General features: G+C 46.3%; 1 protein-coding gene across 3 annotated transcripts in view; it reads left to right on the forward strand.

Annotated features, from left to right (window-relative positions):
- Positions 1–17,081, forward strand: part of BRD3 (bromodomain containing 3) — a 46,498-nt gene that overhangs the window by 3,689 nt on the left and 25,728 nt on the right. For 2 of the 3 annotated variants that reach the window (XM_056505498.1, XM_056505499.1), the window contains exon 3: positions 2,897–2,987. The gene's annotated coding sequence lies outside the window, so the exon portion shown is untranslated. Of the gene's footprint in view, positions 1–2,896; positions 2,988–5,294; positions 5,450–17,081 lie in introns of those variants that run through there. The other variant, XM_056505497.1, reaches the window with a different exon arrangement.

Genomic DNA, 17,081 nt, shown 5'->3' on the forward strand with positions numbered 1-17,081 from the left:
TCCAGGCAAGAGGGGCTTGTAGAAGAACTCATTTCTGTGTAAGATCATTGAACACTGCATGTTATCAAACCCTTGTTAGTGAACACCTGGTAAGAAACATGATTTTGAAGAGCAAGTTGGACTTCTCACAGGGTTGGGGTCCTGCAATGTGCTATAAGGCATCATTCAGCACAAATTCCCCTCAATGCCAGTGTAGTTAATGCATGGAGGCTGCTGATTTGAGAGCCCCAGCCTGAGTCACACATGCTCTGACTGCCAGACGTGATGACAGCCTGCCTCTCCCAGCCACTTCAACTGGAGCAGCAGGTTCTCAGCACTTCTGTGAATCAGGAGCTTTGTTCTTTGGCTGCAGCCACAGTGAGCGGGCAGTTCAATACAATTCAGTCACACCCCTGAAACAGTTTTAGTGAAATCTATTTAGTACTCATTGTCATTTACAGATCAAGATGTTCCAAGGTTTTACTGTTTGGTTAGAGGATCTCTGTGCCATTCTCTCCAGTCTTTGTGAGAGGGCAGGAGGAAAAGCAAGGAAACACAGAGGAATCCTTTAGGGCTTTGGCCAGCTGAAGTCTGGCATGTTCCTGTGTCTGTTGGTTTAAAATGCCAGCTCAGTAGCACACACTATTCACAGCCTTGCTTACCTGTGCAAACCACTGTGCTCACAGCAGGTGCTGGGTCTCCACATCACACTGAATATCCAACAAAACCATTCAGATGCAGGTAATTTCCAAAAGAACTTTTTAAACTATGGCCAAAGATATGTAGCTATGTTGGCTGGGCAGTTTCTTTTCCATTCCCAAATTCTGTGCTCCTGTTCTTCTCTCTCACAACAGTTTAGGCCTTTTCTCTGCCTGTTTCATTACATATAAATCTTAGCCCACTGTATCCCAGTCTCCAGCTCCTCCAAATGAAGCCTTTTGCACCCTCCTGGTAAGACACATCATAGTCAGACAGAAGATTTTGTGGGCTCTTCTTGCTCTTCCTGCCCATTGCACTGGGAGCACTTCATCTGTGCTTCACTGGTTTGAGAACTTCCAATCTGGAAGAACTTTACTCTGCACCCTCCACTGGATATTGGCTGACTGCAGACCACCATTCAGATGACAATCAAAACTCCTCTTTGCAGATGAACACTTACAAGATCCCTTAGGTCTTGGGTTGCTCAGTTCTTTCCTGTCTTCCCCTCAAATAGCTCAGTGCTGTGCCTTTTGGGGCTTGTAGACATCCTGGCTCCTGGTTTCCCAGTCTGGGGGCTCTGCTCATGCTTTTCCAGATGAAGAGGGAACACTAAAGATCCAAAAGCCCTGCAGTCACTGACATTCCTGGGAGTGAGGAGCCAGGGTGGCCTCACCAACTGGTGTGTCCAGGCTCTCAGAACTACAAAGAATGAGTCAGAAGAGCTGAGTCCCAGTTCTGCCTCTGCCCATGATTCTCTGCATCATCATATTCCCTCTCAGCTTCCTCAGGTGAAAAACAGGAGTCATAATATTTCCTTACCTACAAAAGCTGTTAGGAGGATTATTGCATTGTTGTGAATTCCACAGATGAAAGGTACTACAGAAGAACAAACTGCAATTATTGTTTCAAACCTCTGCCCTAATCCTGTCATCCTTAACTTACTGAATAACACTTACTCAATCGAGGAAATCCTGCCACTACACTGAAGATGATCATTGGAAAAGATGACTCTCTGTTGTAATAAGAGCATTTATCCCCTTGTGTTCAACACCCTTCTGCCTGACACTGGAGTGATCTGAGTCATATAATCTCCCCTTGGAGTGGGGAACTGTTGTTTTGATGGTGGAACAGGCAGAGGTGAAAATCAGAAGCTTGCAGGAAGTACCTATTGCAAAGATCAGAGAAATTTGTGTTCCCAGCAGTCTCGATTCCAGATAAATACTTTTGTGTGCAGTCACACGAGGCACTGAGTGTGGCCCATCCTCCCAAAACTCATCTGTCCCACAAAGCATCTCCTTTTCTGCTTCCATCTCCTCTTGGTTTCAAAACACTCAGCACTTCATGAGCAGAGAGGCAAAAAGTGCCAGTGTTTAAAAGCCCTGCAAACCACTCTGGTTCTGCACAAATAACATTTTTTCTTGTTGAAGCCTGTGCACAAACATTCTGAGAAGGATGTAGGTACCACTGGGCATTACAGATTAAAAGTACTGCAACAGCCAGGAATAAATACATGGCAGGTGTTCATTAACAAGGCACTAATTGGGTAACTGGAGGTGTAGCATAGAAGACCACAGAGGGCAATTGAGAAGCTTTGGGTGAATCCAGGATGTTCCTCTGAGCTTGGGGAGCAGAAGGAAGAACTGCTGCTCTAAGTTTGTGTTTTATGGAAAAGCTGGTGTTAAGGTGCCTCAGAAGAGGCAGCCCGTTACATCTTGTGCATGAAGCTGTGTGACAAAATCAGTTCAGAATTTAATTTAAAGATTATGACTCTCTTTTCCTCGGTTGAAGTGCTTTTACTTTGGCTTTAGTAACTTGAGCTTAAATTGTTCTGATTTGATTTCACTGTACCTCCTAAGGGGCTTATTCAAACTGAGTCAGCCTGTGCCTGTTTGGCTAAACCATTATCTAAACTCACTGCCTTGCATAAAGAAGGCTTTAGGGATCCCAAAATATGTTTGCTTTCCTAATCCCTTGGAGGATGCAGTGGGGTTCTTCAAGCACAAGTCTGCAGACCTACAGGTAGGTGTGTGAGTGACTGCTGTGTTCCAGGTTGAAAACTGATAGTGGTGAAATCTCTGGGGACAGTTTCCCACGTGAATTGTTCTGCCTGCTCAGCCTGCTGCATAATGAACATGACAATTTGGGATGAAACTCTCTTACACCTTATCTTGAGATAAGGCAGGACAAGGTGTAATTGGAGACTCCTTTTGGGTTGCAGTTTGGATGCACCCTTCATCATCGTGCTCCTGAAGGTGGATTTGCAGTGAGGCTCAGACTCCAGTATTGAACTTGTGCACGTTCACTGTGAGGTGAGTGCTCTGCTAGCTTGGAGAGTTTTTTGCTCTGTGACTTCTCTTGTCTCTGCCTTTCTGCCTGCACTCCCCAGTTTCTCTTTGCTCTGCTGTTGTACTCTGTGTCTGTTGCTGGGGTTGCTGAACACTCTGCATTAGGAGACCCCTGTTCAGTTCCTTGTGGCTCTGCCAAGTCTTACATTGCAGCCAACACTTCTTTTGTTGCAGGAGTTTGTCTTAAACTGAAATATAAATACTTCTAAAACCCAAGCTTTCAGATGATGATTTAGCTGAAAAGCAGTCTTTAGAGTGCATGGAGTCCATTTTTCCAAGTGTTCATAATGAATAGTCAGCCCATTTCTCCCTGCCCCCTTTCTTGGAAAGCTTCAGCTGCCAACTTTTCCCAGCCCCCATGCCTGGAGCTGCAGCAGTTTTCATTTAGGGGCTCTTTGGTCATGCTCCTGATTTGGTGTCTGTGTATGTTATGGCATTCAGGAATTCCTACTCTGGTTATCCATGTGGATCAGGTACATCCTGGAGCAGGACAGTGCAGTCAAAAGAACTGCCCTGCTTCCCTTCAGCTCTCAAATGCTTTGACATGCTTGTGGTCTTATAGATTGCCTTGAAAATGGGCTGAGAGCAGAAAAAATGGTAAAAGGTGTTCAAAATCCAGTCCTTCCCCCACTCCCTGGTACCTGATGTTGAGGACATGTGTGGGCAGGGCAGAGTTTAGGTGGTGTTCCAAAAGGATTTCCTCTCTGTCCAGCAGTCAGGTTTGTGAACACCTCAGTGAAGTGTGGTGGTTCTCCTTAAGAATTCCTAGAATTTACTTTTTTCTTTCTGCTTACATGCTTCATGTTCCTGCAGAGACCATGTGCTGTGGGTGGGGAGGTGACTTTGGGGTACCTGATGGTCGAGTCAAAGGGTCAGGAGGGAAGCCCAAGTCTCACACACTGACCTAGAGTGGGGTTTGGGTGTTGATGCAGATACACCAAATGCTGCCTTAGTGAATATACCTAAGAGTGGTAGAGTTTTAAGCAAGTTTCTGGTTCCTGAATTTGCACAAACCTTGAAATGGAGTGCCAAAAAGCCCTTTTTGGGGGGAGTTTGGCTAAGGTATGTGCACAGTTTTGGTTCCATCCTGAGGCAGCAGCAAATGTGGCTAAATGGAATTCTCCTAAGCCTGCACAATCTTTCTGATTATATCATACCTCTGGAGAAATTTCAGTCCCACTGGTAGTGTGTTTCTAAAGCTAATCTTCTGGAAATAAGGTCTTTTAGTAAAACTGCCTTCACCTTATGGTTACAATAAACTGACTTATTAATTGGCATCAGCATGTGGCTGTCTGAAGCAGCAGCATGGCAGCCTCTGCTGGCACACATGTCCACAGAGAAATCCCCTCTCTCTGCCTTATTCCATATTGGCACTCAAATGTTCCCCTCATTCATTTTCCAATAGTTCTATTATTTTTTTTTTTCTGCAGCAATTCAATCATATTTTGGCTTATAACAATTTTTTTGTTGTTTTAACTTCTGTTTGCAGTTGTGGATTTGCTTTAGGACATGGGCTGTGTGTGAGTCTGTTACTTGGAAGTGTTTCTAACAGTGCTGATGTTTGTTGATGCTTTTATGGTGGTGTGCTGGTAAAATTCACATTGTTTTCATTGTATACATTAGATTAATTTCTGTTGTTTTCAGCAGTTGACAATGTTATGAAATGCACCAACCAGGGCAAACTACATCGGGCTGTGGATTTCCTTGATGGATTTTTTTTGGCGGCTCGCTACTCCAGCGTGTATCGGCGGCGGGCTATTTTTATTGCAGCTCGTATTAGTTGTTGCGTAATAAACGCGAGAGCGCATTACCCAATGCAAACCGCGATTTAAAAAAAAACCTCTCCACATATACACACACACACACACCAAAAAAAAAAAAAAGGGGGCGAGAGCAGTTGTGATTTCCCGCGGCACGCGTGGGTCCCACGCGCGTTTGCAGCCGCACTTTTCAGGCTCTGCTCGTACCTCGGGAGGCGCGACGCGGGCGGACGGGGGAAGCCGGGATTTTCCCCGGCCATGTCTGCCCGGGGGACAGCCGCCCGCCGCCCGCTCCGCCCGGCTCCGTGCGGCGGGTGCCGCTCCCCGAGCGCGGCCGGGCGCTGTCCCCGCCGGAACCGGGCGTTGTGCGGCCCCGCCGCCCGCTGACCGGGGCATCACCCCTGCCGCTGCCGTCCCCTGCCCGCCGCTCCGGGCAGGGCGCGGGGGGCCGGGGCGGCCGCGCTGGCTGCTGGGATTTGTAGTTCGGGCTGCGGCCGCCGCCTCTCGCCCGGCCCGGCCCGGGACTACGGTGCCCACATGGCCTTGCGCCCCGGCGCATGAGCGCTCGGGCGCTGTAGCGCATCTATTATACTGCCTTGCCGAGGATAAAAAGAAGAGCAACTGGAGGGACTGTAAGGCAAACGTTGCTGGAGCTGCCGGGGCAAAGTAATCTATTTAATCTTTCCCTTTATTTGTTAGATGCTTGGGTGTGCATTGCTAGCACTGGGCCATGGTTTCTGGAGGGAGGGGGGCCGGGGAAGAAGGGGGAGGAAAGCAAAACCCACTTGGGAAAGGCCAATGCTGATTTTTTTTTTTTTTTAATATTTTTTTCCCTCCTCTCTTCTTCTACTCCTTGTTACGAGAGCCCCGCGTCGCTCCCCGCGGCCCCGCAGCCTTTGTGCGCCGCCACAATTGTAACAAAGCGCGGCGGGGCTGGCTGCAGCCTGGCCATTGATTTCCTCCCGGCCCCGCCGCTCCTGCCCACCCTTTTCTTCTTCTTCTTCTTCTGCCGCTTCTTCTCCATCTTCTGCTCCCCCTCCCCTTCTCTCGGAGCGCCCGAAGCCGCCCCGGCCGGGCGCAGCCGCGGCCCCGCCGAGCCCGCGCCCCAGCGCAGGACGGGCTTGCTTGCTTTCTTTTCTCTTCTCTTTTTTTTTTTTTTTTTTTTTTTTTTTTTTTTTTTTTTTTTTGGTTTGGTTTTTCTTCTTCCCCCTCTCTCCCTCGCTTTTTCCCTCGCTCGCTCTCTCTGCCCGCCATCTTTTGAAGGGGAAAATTAGGGGCGAGGAAAAGGAGGGCTCTCTTGAAAACAAGGAAAAAAAGAGAGACGGGGGGGGGACAAAAAAAAAAAAAAAAAAAAAAAAAAAGGAGGGAAGAGAACAACAAAAAAAATTTAAAAAGCAGCGCGGAGGAGGGGAGGGAAGGGGGGATTAAGCAGCCTCCAGCCCCGGTGGCGGCGGTCCGAGCGGAGCCCCAGCCTGGGCCAGCGCCCGCCTGCTCCGGCCATTTCCCCGGCTGGGAAGGGCTGAGCAGCGGCGGATGATGCGCTGCAAAGTGCGCGCTCCGCGCCGTGTCCGCGTCCGCATGCCTTTATTTGTGTATGTGTGTGTGTGTACACAGCTGCTCCGCTCGCGTAAATATCCGGTGTTTACCAAACTTTTCGCAAATAAATGGAAACCCAAGGGTTCGCTGCCTAAACTCGATACGCTTTCTAGGTGTAAAAAGAAACGCAGATCGCAGATTTATATATAGAAGTATCACGCTATAAATAATGCTGCCGATAATAAAATGTAAATCTTCAAAACTCAGCCGTCCTTCTCCTCCGTTTATACTTCTTGTTTGGGTTTGGCACCTCCCTGGGCGCTGGGGATAGAGCATTATTTGTAGCCTGCTTGGTTTCACTTTCAAACAAAGCTGTAGTGTTCAGGTCGCGGGTCTGTGTGCGTCTTTGCGTGCTTGGGTCTCGCAGGGTGTTAATTCAGAGCGTGTTTTCCTCCACAATTGACTTTTGACAACGTGGAGAATGCGTTCTGTCAGGTTCGGGAGAAATGTTCTGTGACAGTCCCAGACTGTGGATGTTCCTTTCTGTTGATTTCTTCAGGAGCCAAAAGTTACTAAAATAAACTTGTTCGGATGAGCAAATGTGATGGCTTCACTAATATTTCAAACTTTTATATGTAGGTTTTGGGGTTGTTTTTTCATTTGTTGTTTTGGTTTTTGTTTTGTGGTGGTTTTTTTTTGTTTTTTTTTTTAATGTCTTAAGTTCCCTGACACTAGTAAATAATAGCAGGTTAGGAGCTGACATAATTAGCAAAGCACACCTGCTGTTCCTTGCTGGGAATAGAGAAGCACGTTTTTAATATGCTTGTTAATATTTTTAACGTGTACAGTGTGAGTGTGCTGGTGGGGGTGTGTCTACATGAAACTGGAAGTTTCGTTTTAAAGCTGAAACTGTTGTCTTTAATTCACACAGTGCTAAGCCAAGGTATTAGAGGGGACTTGGTGACTACCATATGTGCTGCAGGATCTGGGTGACAAGTGCAGAATAAATATGCATCGATCAAAACAAACAAGAAGTCCCCAAAGCGGTTTGGTTGCTTTACAAGCAGAAAAAAGCCATGATTTGTATTGCTTACAGCTCCCTAAGTGCTTGAGTGTTCTGTGAATGCAGGTCCTGCCTCCTGATCTGCACATCACAGCACTGGCAGACTGCTGGGTGTCTCATTTTTTTAGCCCAGAAGTTTGGGGAGATTTTAATAATACCCTGGGAGGCTCCTGCTGAAACAGAGTAACTCCAGACCTTAAAGCCTTCCTTTTTGGAAAGAAGAAATGCTAAGATTGGGTATTTTTTCCACTCATGCTTATTTAGTGTTTTGAGACAATGTTTAATAAAAGGCTTGGGCAGGGGGTAACAATCTTTTAAAATGTTCAGCATAAGCTTGATTGCAATATTGTCTCTTCAGTGCTGAGACAGTAGCTAGTGCAGTAAAAAGCTTTTTACTTGGAGTGACCTATGCATGAAAAGTTTAAATTAACAAAGAATGCACGTGCAACGTGGAGTGTCTGGGGGTTGTTTTCAAAGCTGACTCTGGAGTGTTAGTTCTGTTATCTTCAAATAAAAACTAGGCTTCTGGGAATAAAACTGTTGTCATTTGAGCACCCAAGTGCTTACAAAAACTTTAGTTCTTGTCATTTAAAAAGTATTTAGAGGAAAAGCATGTTGAAGTCTGAGTTCCAGCTCAGTAAGCGTGCTGGGCAGCCTTGCCCTTGCTCTGTCTCTCTTTCAAGAAGGCTGATTTTGTTATTAGTCAGTGTCTGCAAATGCAAGTGTTTCTGTGAGCTTCCTAGCTGCTGGTGTCTTTGCACTGCTGTGTACAATGGCTTAAATCACAGTTCTTAATAATCTTGCAAAAGGCCTCATTGCTGAGTGAAGAACTGTGTGTTTAAAACTCATCTCTAAGGTGGAGTGAGTCTAACGGGGGATTTTGGTCTCCTCAAGCCTCCCTTGCAGGCCAGGGGTCCAGCCTGCCTGACCTGAGGCTGTCTCCCTGTGAGGCTGAAGGCAGTGCACACTCTGGGCTGAGGTTTCCCAGAGTTTTCCCAGGCACATCTTTTGCTTGGTGCACGTTCTGAACGATGCTGTTTAATATTTACCACTTCCCTTGGAGGGGAGGCACTTGTGCAGTGGGCTGTGGGTTTGCAGCCAAGCCCTGCTGCACTCCTAGAATCTCACTCCTCCTCCCAGGAGTAATCTGGGAGCCTGATCGCCCTTGTTGACAGCACAAACAACTTGGGAGTCAAATCCCTCTCCTCGGCAGCAGCTGAGTGATGTGCTGAGGTCTCAGATTTCAAAGGCTTAATTACTTTTACAAAATATATTACTCTGTCTTCTTTGGTAAGCTATCAGGTGCTTTCAGCACAGGCAGAACTACACTTTGCTAAATAAATGAACAAAGAATGTTTTGCATCTCAGTGTTGTTGATTGTTTCTCTTTAATCCTGGTTGCTCCTTCTTTGCTAATTTGCAAAATTCATTAATCCTCAGTGGGTTTCCCAATCATTACCATGAACCATATGTTTTGTTTTGTTGTACTTGATGTTGGTTTTTTTGTTTTGTTTTGTTTTGTTTTATTTCAGTTTGCTACATTATTCTTTAGTAATAGCCCAGAACCTCGTTGTGAGCAGAGGAGTTCTGGGAGTTGGGAGGGAGCCATGGTGTGCTGTGCTGCTCAGTGAGCTGTCAGGACATTTTGGAAGGAACTGTGCATCTCCAGCTTTTCATTCCACGGGATCTTACTGCAACATCAGGCTGTTTTGTCCATCATTAGTGCTTGTTGGAGGTGGAAAACTTTCTGTGGCACACTAACTCTTTAACCCACTTGTTGCTAAAGCCAGTGTTGGAAGGATGTAAATTCTTCTGGAGAGCAATGCAGAAATTCTCTGTAGTGTGCTGTGTTTTCTAGCAGTCCTTTTCCCTTCTTCTTGATAAGATACTGACTGAAGAAACCACTCACCTCTATTTTGGGTTTCTTATGCACCTTTTCAGCAGATGTTGTCATATTTGGAAGTGTTTCAGCAGTGGATAACCTGGTCAGAGGAGTTTTTTTCTTCTTTCCTGGGAGCAGGGCTTTCTCCTCTCCACCAGCATTGCAAAAGATGTAGCAAAGACAATTTGAGGTGAAATTTCTGTGCTTGAGGGACCAATCTGGAGCAAATTTCCCTGTCTGCACTGATCCCATTTACTGTCAAACTTTGAGATTTAGACTTGGATGTGATTGACACCAGTTTGCTTTGGGAGTGATCCTGTTTGCTCCTGTATTTCATTTAAAGAGAGGGCAGGAAAGGATTGCTGTTCCATTCTTGAAATTTACACTTGGAGAACTTTCCTGACACAGATGTACAGGCTGAGATGTTCTTCATGTGACTGACTCTCCTGTTGTGACCAAACCCTACTTGTATTGAAGAAAACACACATTTCTCCTTCGGGTACTTTGTCTTTTCAGCTGCTCAGCTCATCCGGGGATCTCTCTCAAAACCATCAATATGGCCATGATGAGATAAATCTGTTTTAGAAAATTGCCCTGGTCCTGGTTTGGCTATAAGTAAGTGTAGAGTTTGCAGTCCAGAGATATTTTGCTGGGAGGGGCTGTAGAATGTAGTTTTTTTGCTTGCCAAGGCTGATTTAGGAACCGTGTTGTGCTGTGAGCTGTAGTGAAAGTGATAAACTGAGCACATGTGTGTGAGAGTTGTGTCTGAGAATGCTGTTCCTTCCTGGAAAGCATTGCTTTTTGCTGTTCCTTCCTGGAAAGCATTGCTTTTTGCTGTTCCTTCCTGGAAAGCATTGCTTTTTGCAGCTTTTGTGGTGCTGCTCCAGTCCTGCTCAGGGTCTGTGAAATAATGTTGAAGTGCAGCTCTTCAATGAAGAGAGAGGGAATGTTCCTCCGAGTTTCCCCTGGAGTAAGTGCTTGCCTGAGTGGGAGTATTATGGATCAGCCAGTGTGCTGGGAGTGTTTTCCTTTCCTGGGCAGGAACAAGCCACGTGGGAATCAACTGGGATACTTGTGTCCACGCTGTCATGGTCATATTTCCTTGGACTTGAGCTTCATCCATATGCAGGAGCTCAGAGCAGCTTAGGGCTTGTGTGCTCTAAGCCGTGGGTGCTGTCAGCAGGAGCTGTGCTGGGGAGGCTCTGCTCCTCCTGGCAGGAGCCTGTCCCCCTGTCCATCTGCCCTTCTCCTGAATCAGCAACCTCTGCTCCCTGCACGGGGAGTGACTTTAAGATCCAAATTTTTCCCTTTCTCTCAGGGCTTTAATTCAGAAACTGCTTTGATGCTCTCTGAGGGAGCGACAGCAGCTTAACTACCCCAGCTTGTTCACACCTCAGCTGACCTGGAACTTCCTTGCACAGCCAAGCAAGTTTATGGATCTACCCAACCTTAGCAAAATCACTTTTCATCGGAAGTAGTAGAGCCCATAGAGCCTTTTGTGCTTGTGTGGCTGTGTTTGCTTTAAGTTAACACACAGAGTTATTCCGGGACAATGTGCTTGTTCAAACACAGGGCACTTCAATTGCTTTGAGAACAGATAAAGCCAAGCTGGTGGGAGTGTGCACAGGGGATGAGTGGTGGTCTTAAATGAGAGGGTGGCTGGTGTAACAAGTGGCTGCAGTAATTCCCTTGGTGTGTGGGGGCTCTTACCCTGCCCCATTACCAGGTTCCTGTGCCTCAGCTAACAAGCAGTATGTTTATGTCCTGGTAATTCAATCCCTTTCATTTCATCCTTCATCCCCTTAAACTGACTTGATTGTCATGTATTGATTTTAGGTGGACTTTGCATGGGAAAGGTGCGGTGCTGTAGTTGTAAACCCAGAGCATGATTTAAACCAGTGGCACCTCATCCATTTTTACTACAATTATTACACCCTTCTTCTATCTGTTCTTTTTTGAAATAGTAACTTTAATCATTTAAATACATAAAAACAAATCTAAAAGCTAAGTAGGAGAAAGTGTTGGAGCATGAGAAGTGCTGTTGATGAAGATACTTTCTCTAATGAATCACTTTGGTTCTGCTCCGTACAGTGAAATGCTTCAAACAAGTTAACAGATGGATCTGGGTCTGTTTATTAGGAGTCTGTCGATGTTTGCATGGAGCTGCCCCTAAGGAGAACATCTGTAGCACTTGTAAATCATATTAATAATGCTGATATATGGCCTTGCAGAACTGGTGGTGTAAGGGAGAATTGCAGTGAAGTTCTTAGCTCCACAGAGCAGGAAACAACCCTTTAAATAGGTAATAGAGAGGAATTAAGTGCTGTTTGCAAGGGCTCTGTATTTTATACTTTGCTCAGTGTACTTTCTGTACTTAGTTTCATAAAGAGGAGGTGATCTTCCTGTTTCTGTAGCCTCTTAAACTCAGCTGGAAGTGGAGTTTGACTGTATCTAACCCCTCTCCCTAACAGGTGTCACTAAGGACCTTTTGGGTGTTGTGGTTTATCTTTTAGAAACGTTTTTAAAGAGTGCTGCAGTGTAGGCAAAGAGAAAAAGCAGATGGCAGTTTTAGCTCTGTACTTGCTCCAATGACAAGGAGAGTTGTACTGAGTCAAGAAGCTGTTTCCAGAAACCCCAGTGATGGTATTTGAACACCCAGTAAATGCAGGCTCCTTTGTGCTCTTGCTGCTTTTTTTCCCCTTTCTTTAAAGTTTGGTGCAACCATAACACTGAGAAAGAGTTAATCTATAAATGTGTGGGAAAAGGTTAATGACTTTAATTGCAGATGGCAGTGGAAATATTGATATTCCCATTTCCAAGTGGGGGATAACCAGCCTGCAGCCTGGGGTGTCAGAACTGTCAGCAGGCTGGCTTGTAGTGGGAGCTGTTGTAATTCTGTGCAGGTACAGCAGATGCTTGGAGATGCTCTGCCCAGCAGGGAGGTAGTTGAACTCTTGAGGCTTTTTCTTTTCCTTTTTCTTACACTTTTCTTCAAAATGCTTTCTGTCCATAATCTCTCTTTTTAGAAATCAAAGTGCAGAAAAAGAAACAATCATGCCAGCCTGTTGTGGAAAGGCTCTGTGTCATTTATTCACTGTGTGCTGAATCAAATGGAGTGAGTTTGAGGCTTTTCCTTATGCTGTAAAAGTACACAGAGCACCATATGCTGATTAAAAAGAGGAAGGGCTGACTTTTCCAGGACTCAGATATTTAACTGTGCAGATCACATCCTCTGAAAAGCAGAAAATGATGTACAGTTAGGAGTTCTGGACCCTGTGTGGGTGTTTCCACATTCTGCTTTACTGGCTGTACCTAAATGCTGCTGCTGTGCATGCATTGGCTGAAACTTGGGACAGGGCCTGAGTGTGTGTGAGCTTTTGTTCTTATTCCACTTAGTTTGGTTGGTTTTTAATAATTTAGCTGAAATACAGTGTGTTGACCTGAAATTGGCAGAAGTGTTTGCTGGAGTCACAGGGTGAATTGTCAGGAGTGTCACTGCTAGAAGTTGTGCTTTGGAGAAGGGAGGTGTAAAGGATAGGGGAAATATGGGAAATCAAGAGGCAGAGCCTTGAAGGAGATGGGTTATGGTGCTTTAGCCTGTAGTTCAGCAAAGGGTCTGGGTGTGATCCAGCATTTAACTGTGGTCAATCACATTTTCAAGCTGCATGAAGCAGGGAGCTTTCACTTCTGTCTCCTCACTCTCTTTACCCCTCCTTTCTTCTATATCTATATTTTGCTTTCTCCCAGAGGGTGTAAGTTAGCTGCCTGTTTCCTCTTGCAGTTTATCTGCTCAGTAGTGTTTATATCTGTTTCTATCCACCAGTTTTGTTTCCTGAAGGAATACAAGCAGAAGCAGCCCCAGGCTGGCTTCTGCTGAAGCCACTGAGTATCAGATTAAGACTATTCAGCATTATCATCCAGTTCTGAAATGATTAACAGCCTCAGCCTGCTGCTTGTCACTGGGCTGGTGTGTCCAGGATGGACCTGTTGCTCCTGCACTTTTAGCTGGGTGGTTTCTTCTTAGCAGCTCTCAGCAAGTGAGGTTTTTGTCTTTTGTTCCATGTGCTGTGGCAGCTCCATTTTCTGATGGCTGGGAAATCAGGAATTCAGAGATTCCCTGCCACTGAGATCTGTTACAAGCAAGTTCAGGCTGAAGGAACATCAGCTTGTCATACAGTTTGTCTCCCACTTTCAGAGCAGTTGGTGATGCTGACATAAAGGATGCTTAGAAAGGGTGACTGTGGCTCAAACCCAGGAGAGAAAATGGAATTGTAGTTCTGGTTGTTCTTGAATTATGGATTTGAATGCAAAACCAGGGGTGAGCAGAAGTGGAAGAGTAGATTCTATCTCTCTGTGGAGCTTAAAGTGATAGTAATTCCAGAAACACAGAGAGGTGGAGCAACAAAGAAGGCATCCAGCAGACAGCATTTGTGCCAGTTCTGAATTTGCAGCCTGCAGAAGTTGTGACTGAGTCTGAGGAGTCTTTTGCTGTGCCCATCAGCAAGCCTTGAATTTGGGGTCACCAAAGTTTTTCTGCTCCTTGTCTAACTTTCATATAAACCTAGAGATAACTCTTCTTGATTAGGTTGCAATTTCTTTTTGTGCTGTTTTAGGGAGTGTGATGGCAGAGAACAGAGAACATGCTCCTGCAGCCCTTGCCCTGGTGCAGTGGGGTTTCTTTTGCTGGGATCCCATTCTGCTGCAGGGAGGGGATGCTTCTCCAGGGCTGGGTGAGACAGTGGCAGCACCCACACATCTGATCAGTCTGACAAGAGCCTCCAGCCCCAAATATGCAGCACTGAACCTCCCTTGTCATTTTACCTCTCTCTAACAGCTGGAAAAGGAATTGACTCAGGTAGAGAAACCACAACGTGTGCAGAGCTTGAGTTTGTTCCTGCCTGTGCCTAAATCTTCCTTAGAAAGAGATTTATCTTGATTGACCAATTAGTTGTATCTTGCAGGTGATAAGTCTGCCAAAGCCTCTGTGGTGAGGTGCAGAGCCACAGAGACCTTGCAGCTCAGTGAGAGGGGAAAGCTGCTGAGCACTTTGCAGCATCAGGCTTGAAGTGGTTCCTGAATGCCAGAGGTCTGGGCTGCTGGCTGTGCTGTGGTGTGCACTGTGCTTCTCCTGACACGTTGAGAGCATGGATGGATGTGGCCATGGGCCAGCCCCTTCCCACTGCTTCCTTTTTGCCTGATGTCCCAGGCTGCAGGGCTGCTGCTGCACAGGGGATTTTGGGGGCTGCAGCCACCCCTACAAGTGCTAGGAGTTGCCAAATAAGTGTGCAGTGCACTAGGTAAGAGAGAAAATCTGCTCTAAGCAGGATGTTTTCCCTGTAAGTTTTGGCTGTCTGGTTTCTCCCTGGCTCTGCCCCCCATTAGATGTTGTGGGTTCAGCCCAGTGGGTCACACAAGGTAATTCCATTGCATCTCCACCTTTCCCCTCTGGGGAAAAATGGCACGAGCAGAGTCTGCCCAGACATGTGGTTATCCCAAACACTTCACTTCCTATGCCAAATCTCTTATGTAAAAGCCCAGCAGTTTGTTGTTTTTTTTTCCTATTGCCATAAAGGTGTAATTTGTGTATATTGTGAGAGGCACAACCACCAGCATTTTCCTGTTAAGCACCTCCCATTCCCATCCTGTTGATTTGGATGTGCAAGCCACCAGCTGCTCCAAGTACTCTGGAACCTGTTCACAGATCTCATTTATTACAGCTAAGCATTTGTTAACTTTTTCATGATAGGCCACCCAGTTAATTTGCTGAAGTACCTCCTGGCTAATTCTTTGCAAGTGCAGTTCAGCTTATCTAAGTCCAGTCAGGTCTCAGTGCTGGCTGAGCCCCTTCAGTCAGGAATCCAACACAGAGCAAGCTCTGTAACCACTCACTTTTCCTTCCTCCTGTAGCCTTTTTAACAAAACTCTAACTCAGGAGCTTGCACAAAACCAACATAGGCTGAGTTGAAGCTTGCCTCTGTGTTTTCAGGGCACCACAAAAAGCAGGGCAGGAAGAAATGCCCTGAGGTCATTCTGTCCTCCCCAATGCAAAGAAAGGTCAACCATGCCTAATTCATTACTGACATTGGTCTCTTAAAACTGCACTCAAAACCAAATTCAAAGCCATGAAAATGAACTTGGTTTAGTGTTAACCATCACTCCCTTTAGAACATTTGAGCCCATCTGATTTGTGTGACATGCACTAAATTCCTGCTCAGACCTGATCAGAAGGTGCTTCCTGTGGCATTAGTGACTTGGGGGAGAGAAATACACTGGCCTTAAATTATCACCATCACTTTATATGAGGTGCCTAGCAGTGTTTATAAGTCTCCAGTGCTTTTATTAGAGTGACTTTTGGGTACCCCTGGCTTTGAAGGCGTCTCATCAGAGATCTTACAGCAGCATGATTCAGAAGGGAGCATTGAGTAGGCATCAAAAAAAGACCCTTGAAATTACCAGTCACTCCTGGCTGATTCCTACCTACTGATTAGAAACCCACTGAGGAAACACCTGCTCTTATAACAACCAAGGAGAGACCAAGGGTGGGAGAGCCATCTGCATAATCTGATGAGCATTAAACCAACCAAGTCAAAAGCCAAGGAACTGACTTAATCTGCTGTGATCTTTTCCCCTCCCTCATGCAGAGGTGAGCTCAGGACACAGTTGCATCTCCCAGTCTCAGGATGTTATTAGGGCAGTGCTCAAAATAATGTGCATGAAAAACAAATCTGTGATGTGTGGGATTAACGATCTGGGAGACAGCAAGGATGGCTGAATGGACTTTCAGAGTGCTGCAGAGTGCCATAGGGGCACTACAAGCCAAATTCCCAGCTCCTGCAGTGAAGCCAAGTGTAAATCCCAGTGTCTTGAGGGGGTGGCATGTTGTGTGAAGTGTGTCTGTCTGCCAGGGCAGGGCTGATAAAGCAACTCGTCTGTCCTCAAGTCTTGCTCTCAAATTGCACCTGCCTTGAGTCTCAGGACACCATCCCTGCTGACATGGTATAGGTACTGAAAGCTGCCTGAAGTTCAGTTCCTGTGTGGGGCTGGGAAGGGAAGGCAAAGGAGGAGGAAAAAGAAGCATCCACAGGTTTTGTTTCCTTCTGAGCAAACTGGAAGGGTGCTGGTGTAGCCCTTACTTTCTACAGTCATAGAATGAAATGGGTACAACCCTCATTAATAACCTTCCCTGACTTTGTTGTGAGGTTCAGTAGTGCTGAACCTCCCCTGCAGAGAAAGCCTGGACAAGGTGACCAAGCCTGAGCTGCTTCTCTGACATGGGCACATGGTGGCAAATCTGCCCAAACTTCCACTTGTTGGGAAAAAAGAGGCTGAGAATCTGCTTTGGAGGCTGCAAGGAGGCAATGTGGGGAAGCAGTGCTTGGAGCAGCAGTTTGGAGGGCACTGCTTTTTGTCCTGCTGGCAAATTTGGGGTCTGGCTGCTGACTGAGGGGCTCTGGGTGTAAAGTGTGAGTTGTGAGCAGCAGCCCTTTGAGGAAGGAGCAAGGTTTTTGTGTGTGAAGTGCCAAGGGACCTTGGTCTGTGCCCGGCCTCTGTGTGCTACTGTAATGTAAATAAAAATGTCCAGATAACAACAAGGTCAAGGAACATCTCTCAAACCTGATAATTTTCCCCAATGGGAAGATTTATGTGGCTGTTCCTGGCCGGGCTGGAATTGTGCCAGATTTTGATCAGTGTCCAAGTAACCACACAGAAATACTATACCAAGGGAGGGGAGAAAACCCAAGGAGTTGTTGGGCTGCCAGGCTGACATAAAGCTTGCAGTCAAAACAAACCCATGGGGTCCTGCACGGGAGCAAAGCC

Source organism: Oenanthe melanoleuca, chromosome 17, assembly GCF_029582105.1.
Source record: "Oenanthe melanoleuca isolate GR-GAL-2019-014 chromosome 17, OMel1.0, whole genome shotgun sequence".
Classification (NCBI taxonomy): Eukaryota; Metazoa; Chordata; class Aves; order Passeriformes; family Muscicapidae; genus Oenanthe; species Oenanthe melanoleuca.